This window comes from Mus pahari, chromosome 17, assembly GCF_900095145.1.
Source record: "Mus pahari chromosome 17, PAHARI_EIJ_v1.1, whole genome shotgun sequence".
Classification (NCBI taxonomy): Eukaryota; Metazoa; Chordata; class Mammalia; order Rodentia; family Muridae; genus Mus; species Mus pahari.
Genome location: NC_034606.1, coordinates 65,117,243 through 65,122,787, shown reverse-complemented (window position 1 = coordinate 65,122,787; position 5,545 = coordinate 65,117,243). Strand labels below are relative to the sequence as shown.

Genomic DNA, 5,545 nt, shown 5'->3' with positions numbered 1-5,545 from the left:
AAGAGAAGAGAAGAGAAGAGAAGAGAAGAGAGGCAGAGGGGTAGAGGCCTGCCACTGACCACCCCAGTCAGGTATGGGTGTCCCTGGAATGAGGGTCCTGGAAGCTACGTGGGTAAGGATTCGGCGGTGACAAACAGAAACAAACACAGAGACAGTCTGAATCTGAAGTTCTCAAGCAGGGGATTTTATACATTAAAAGACCAAACACAACATCTCTTAGAAACTATATCCAGTGAAACAATCACAAATACCAACAAAAATCATTTGGCACAGTAAAGCACAAAAATCATCCAAGCATTACGACTCTGAAACTGTGTATTCAGTGCATCACAAACAGAACAGGTAACATCATTATAAATCATCAAAATATAACAATTCTAAAAGAATGTATTCTAAAAGAATTCAGTGGGGGCTGTCATCCAAGGCTAGTGGCATATATCCAGGAACAGGTTAATAAATCTTTAACAGTCAGTGCTCTTAACTGCTGAACTAACTCTCCAGCCCCATGGTCAATTATTATTTTACATCTAATGCCTGACTTTTTATAAATCTTCAATGTGTAAATTTAAACTATTTTAATTCTTTCTAATTAAGGCTTTCTTTAACATATACCAAAATCCACCTCCAATGACACACATGTAGCCATATGAAATTTTATTGTTGGGAAAGTTTTTATCATAATAGTTTTGTAAATAATTTAGAAAGCAAAGCGTTGGTTTCCCTGGGGATAAGGTCATGTTAGTGACTCCATCTCTAGGGATGGTTTCTAACCCATTATTCTCGCTTAAGATCTTGGCCTAGGCTACCAGGAACAGGTAAATAAGAAAAGGAGTAAGAGAAAACAAAACAGATAGATTGCCATGAGAACTATGGCTCAATATTTTTTCTTCAGGGAAGAGTTCCACAGCCGATTCCAGGAGGCCTCCCCCTCTTGAGGTCAATCGCCTCAGTCTGTGGAACTTGTCACACCGATCCTACTGGAGGTGGTGTGACAGAGGCCGGCTATGAGCACATGGAGAGAGGGGGGAAGGGAATGGGGAGAGAGCAGGAGCAAGGGGGCAAGAGAGGGCAAGAGAGAGAGGAGGAGGCAAGCAGCCCCTCTTATAGTGGGTCAGGCCTACCTGGCAGTTGCCAGATAACTGTGGAGCCAAGCTTAGACCATATGCTAACAGTATGTGTTGTGTGTGTGCATCTATGTGTGAATGTGTATGTGCTCGAGTATGAGCGGGTGTGCATGTGAGTGCGTGTGTGTGCACACACGTGGGGAATGTGTGAGGTGTGTCTGTGAGCATATGTGGGGCTGTGTGGGGTGTGTCTGGGGGCTGTATCTGTGTGTGGTATGCTTGTGTGTGTGTGTGTGTGTGAGAGAGAGAGAGAGAGAGAGAGAGACAGACAGACAGACAGACAGACAGACAGACTTTGTTGTTCAGGCTGCTTCCTAATTCACAGGCTCATTCCGTTTGCTGCCTCTCCAGTTGCTGGTCCTACAGGTGGGATGGTGCCAGGCTCGATCTACCTCTGTTTGTAATATTAAACTGCATTGCTTGCCTAGACTGCAAGTGGACGAGCTGGGATAAGATCCCAAGCTTTCTGGTTCTTGACCCATTAGTTAGTCTCACCCGCAGTGCCTCCTCGATGGTCCCAGGGAAACAGCGGACAGCCCAGCTCTGCGGCACCAGAAACCAGCAAGATGCAGGTAGCCTGGAGTGTACCTGTTGGTCAAACCCGATGTTGGTCAAGCTGATGCTGCTCCCTCTCCTCCTGAGTGTGTGCTTCCACCGGAGACGGAGACGTTTAAGGGACTGTCTGGCAAGGGCTCTACTCTTCATCCGCTTTCTCCTAATGCTGCTTCTGCACGGCCTACTGAGGTCATCCTAGACCACGGAAGCATGGGTGTGGGGTGAGGGAGAAGAGGTGTTGGGAGTCCACTTGGCCGGATTGATAACGCTCTTCTGCTGTCTCCCCTCATTCTTTCTCGCTCGCCTGGTCTTCCTTCTTTTGTCCATTATGTCCCAAACTTCCGTTCCCCTGGCCCCTAATCGACCTCTGAGTCTCCCTCTACCTTCAAAAGTCAGTAGATACAACAAACCCTCCCCCCCCCCCCACGGTCCCCACAACAGTGGCTTGTTTTTCTCCAACGCGTCAAACTTTGCCTTTCTTTTTACATCTTGTGCTGGACTAGCGGGCAGGCTGCAGGTGGGACCCCGCCCCTCCTGAAGGTGGGAAAGCTAGCTCAGCAGAGCGTCCCGGACCCTGGTCCCTCTGGGATGTGCACAGCTTCTCCGGAGACCCTGAGCTTTAGTGACGTCCGAGTTCCCTCTCCTTTCCCAGCCTAGAGGACAGACGTGAACTTGAGGTTGGCCTTTGAGAAGGGCAGCTGACCACCAGAGAGTCACTGTTGTCACTGCCCAATCCTCGGCTGAAGGGAAGGCGACACGGGGTCCCCGATCGAGACTCCAGTCCTGCTCTCCGAGGGGGCTGAGTCAAGCGGCCCCACAGGTCCTGGGTCCCAGTCCCCGCGGGGCCTGGGGTTCCTACCCACCCCCGCGCGCCGCTCGCCGCTCCCCAGACCCCCCTCCTTTTCCTGACCGCCGCCCCCGGCGGCTGGCGCGGGAGGTGCAGCATGCGGCAAAGCGCTTTGCATAAATTATGCTCATGACGCAGCAGCTAAAAAAATCCAAGTAGCAGAAGGAGGGAAAGGGGGGGAGGGAGGAGGGGGCGAGGAGGGGACTGCACCTGGCCGCCCCCGCCCCCGGCGTCCCGGCCCGTGCGTGGCCCGCAACCCACCGCCGCTCCTCTCTGCCAGCCCCGGCAGGGGGCTTAGGGGGCGGCGGGTCCCGACTGGCTCCGGGCCGTGCGAGCCGGGCCGAGCCGCTCCGGCTTCTTTGTCTGCGGGCGGCCGCCCCGGCCGCGGCCCCCTGGCCTGGGCTGGGGGGGATGAGTGTCTAGCCGGTGGCCGCTGGGCAGCCGGGGAGAGGGAGGCTGGGCTTCGGGCTCCGGTGAGTAGCGGGGTCTGGGGCGGGGAGGGCTTTGCACGGAGGGGGAGGGGGCCGGGCAGGGGAGGTTTCGAATTTGGTTAATATGCAATGCCCGTAATTAGCATAATTTATATATTTATGATAAAGAGAGAAAAAGGCGCGGGGCCGGGGCGGCGGGCTGCAGCCCCGGAGGCTGGAGCTCTGGGAGTCGACGACCGCGCTCTGCCCACCTGGGGCCGCAGATCCCGGGCCGCACCCTGGTCTCCGGTCCCCGCGGACACTCGAGGAGGGGCGGCCGCTGGATGGACGCCCTGCCCTGGTGGGGGGCGGGGTGTCGGGGAGAGGCGCGCAGAGTCCTGGATCCCGGATCCCGGGACGCTTGGGTTCCCTGGCGACCTGTCACTGCTACTCCGGAGAAAGGGCTGGTGGGACTCTGGAGGGATGAGACCTCGCTGTCGCTGGAAGGATGGGGGAATGGTGGGAGGGTCACCGTCGATCAGAGCGTGAGCACTTCATAAATATTTAATGACAGTATTAGTATTAATAATGTCATAAAACGGGCCCACTATCTCCTCCCGGGACATTTGTACCTGGCAAGGCTGAGGGATCTCCAGAGTGGCTTCTAAGCCACTTCAGCGCTAAGATCTCCTCGGGCTTGGGTGGAAAGCCCAAAACCTTTACAGAGTAGTCGCTGCAGCTGGGCAGGAGAAAATGAAAGCCTGCTCAAAAGCTTCCCTAGGCCAAAGACAGGAAGCTCCTAGCAGACTCGGAAGACTGTAGCCTGTTGGCTCCTTCGCATTCCTTGCTCACAAAATAGAAGGCGGGGCCCCCAGTTCCATGCATATATACCGTCACTTTGGTAATCTACGACAGCCAACACTGCAAACGGGCATGCTGGGTGTGTATTCCATTTTGATTGAAGTTGGTGCTCATGATATTTCTGTGACTCGGGGGGGGGCCTCTTTACATATGTAAAGCAGAATCACATTCATTCCTTATATGGTTCTTAAAAAAAAAAATCAGTGAGCGAGTGCCACACTCAGACAAAGCCCCACCTGTCCTGGAAGGAGCAAGACGGTCACAAACAAACACGGGAAAAAAAATTAGGGAGAGAGAGAGAGAGAGAGAGAGAGAGAGAGAGAGAGAGAGAAGAGACGCTGGTTTTCTTTTCTTCCTAGAGGCACTATTTGGCAACTAAGAAAAGTAAGACTGTTGGTACACAGCTGTAACCCCAGCAGCCAGGGATGAAGATGTGGCCGGAGGATCAAAGATTAAAGCTCCATAGTGAGACTGGGCCTTAATTAAGAACTCAAGGCAAACAAAGCAAAACCCCAAGCCAAACACCCATTTCAATAAATGTAAAACCTAAGGGCCCTGGTTTGATGGCTCAGCAGGTAAAGGCATTGGCTGCCAAGCCTGCCACACTCTTAGATCCTTGAGAAGTAGAGAACTAACTCCTGCAAGTTATCTGGTCTTCACACACAAGCTGTGTGAGTGCACCATGGTACTCGGGTGCCCCCCCCCCCCCACTAAGTAATAAATGTCAGGAGGAAGGAGAAGGAGGAAGGGGAGAAGGAGGAAGAAGGAGAAGAAAAAGAAAAGAAGAAGAAGGGAAGAAAGAAAGAAAAAAGAAAGAAAGGAAGGAAGGAAGGAAGAAAGAAGCCGGATAGTGGTGGTACACACCTTTAATCCCAGCACTTGGGAGGCAGAGGCAGGTGGATCTCTGAGTTTGAGGCCAGCCTGGTCTATATACAAAGTACCTCTGACCCCACCCCAAAACAAACAGAAAAACAAAACAAACAAACAAAAAGAAAGAAAGGAAGAAAATAATCTAGACATAGAGCTCAGGATAGAGAGCATTACCTCTATCTGTTCTCCAGTCGAATCTCTCTCTCTCTCTCTCTCTCTCTCTCTCTCACACACACACACACACACACACACACACACATACCCTGATGATGGAGGACAAGATACCTGTCACAAATCAGAAGAAATCAGTGTTATATGTGGTATGAAATGGTATAGCACTTGCCTAGCATGCACAAGGGTGAATTCAAACCCCAGAAGTGAAAATTTAAGAAATAATCAAGGAAAAGAAAGAAATGTGTCTTCTTAAGGTTCTCTGCTTCGAGGAAAAAAAGTCTGTTTAAAAAAAAAAAAAGCACTGGGTGGTGATAGTGCACACCTTTAATCCCAGCACTTGGGAGGCAGAGGCAGGCAGATTTCTGAGTTCGAGGCCATCCTGGTCTACAGAGTGAGTTCCAGGACAGCCAGGGCCACACAGAGAAACCCTATCTGGAAAAAAAAACAAAAACAAAAACAAAAACAAAAAGCTAGGCGGTGGTGGTGCAGCCTTGCATCTCAGTACTGCAGAGGCAGAGGCAGGTGGCTCTCTGAAGTTCTAGGCTATCCTGGTCTACATACTGAGTTCCAGCCTGGCCAAGGCTAACTAGTGAGACACCCCCCCCCCCGCCCCTGAGATAGAGTTTCTCTGTGTAGCCCTGGCTGTCCTGGAACTCACTCTGTAGACCAGGCTGTCCTCAAACTCAGAAATTCACCTGCCTCTG

The 5,545-nt window shown here is 51.8% G+C and overlaps 1 protein-coding gene across 2 annotated transcripts in view; it reads left to right on the top strand.

Moving 5' to 3' along the window:
- Positions 1-2,789: 2,789 nt before the first annotated feature.
- Pou6f1 (POU class 6 homeobox 1) overlaps positions 2,790-5,545 on the top strand; it is a 24,883-nt gene continuing 22,127 nt past the window's right edge. For both annotated transcript variants that reach the window (XM_029548248.1, XM_029548247.1), the window contains exon 1: positions 2,790-2,999. The gene's annotated coding sequence lies outside the window, so the exon portion shown is untranslated. The remainder of the gene's footprint in view (positions 3,000-5,545) is intronic.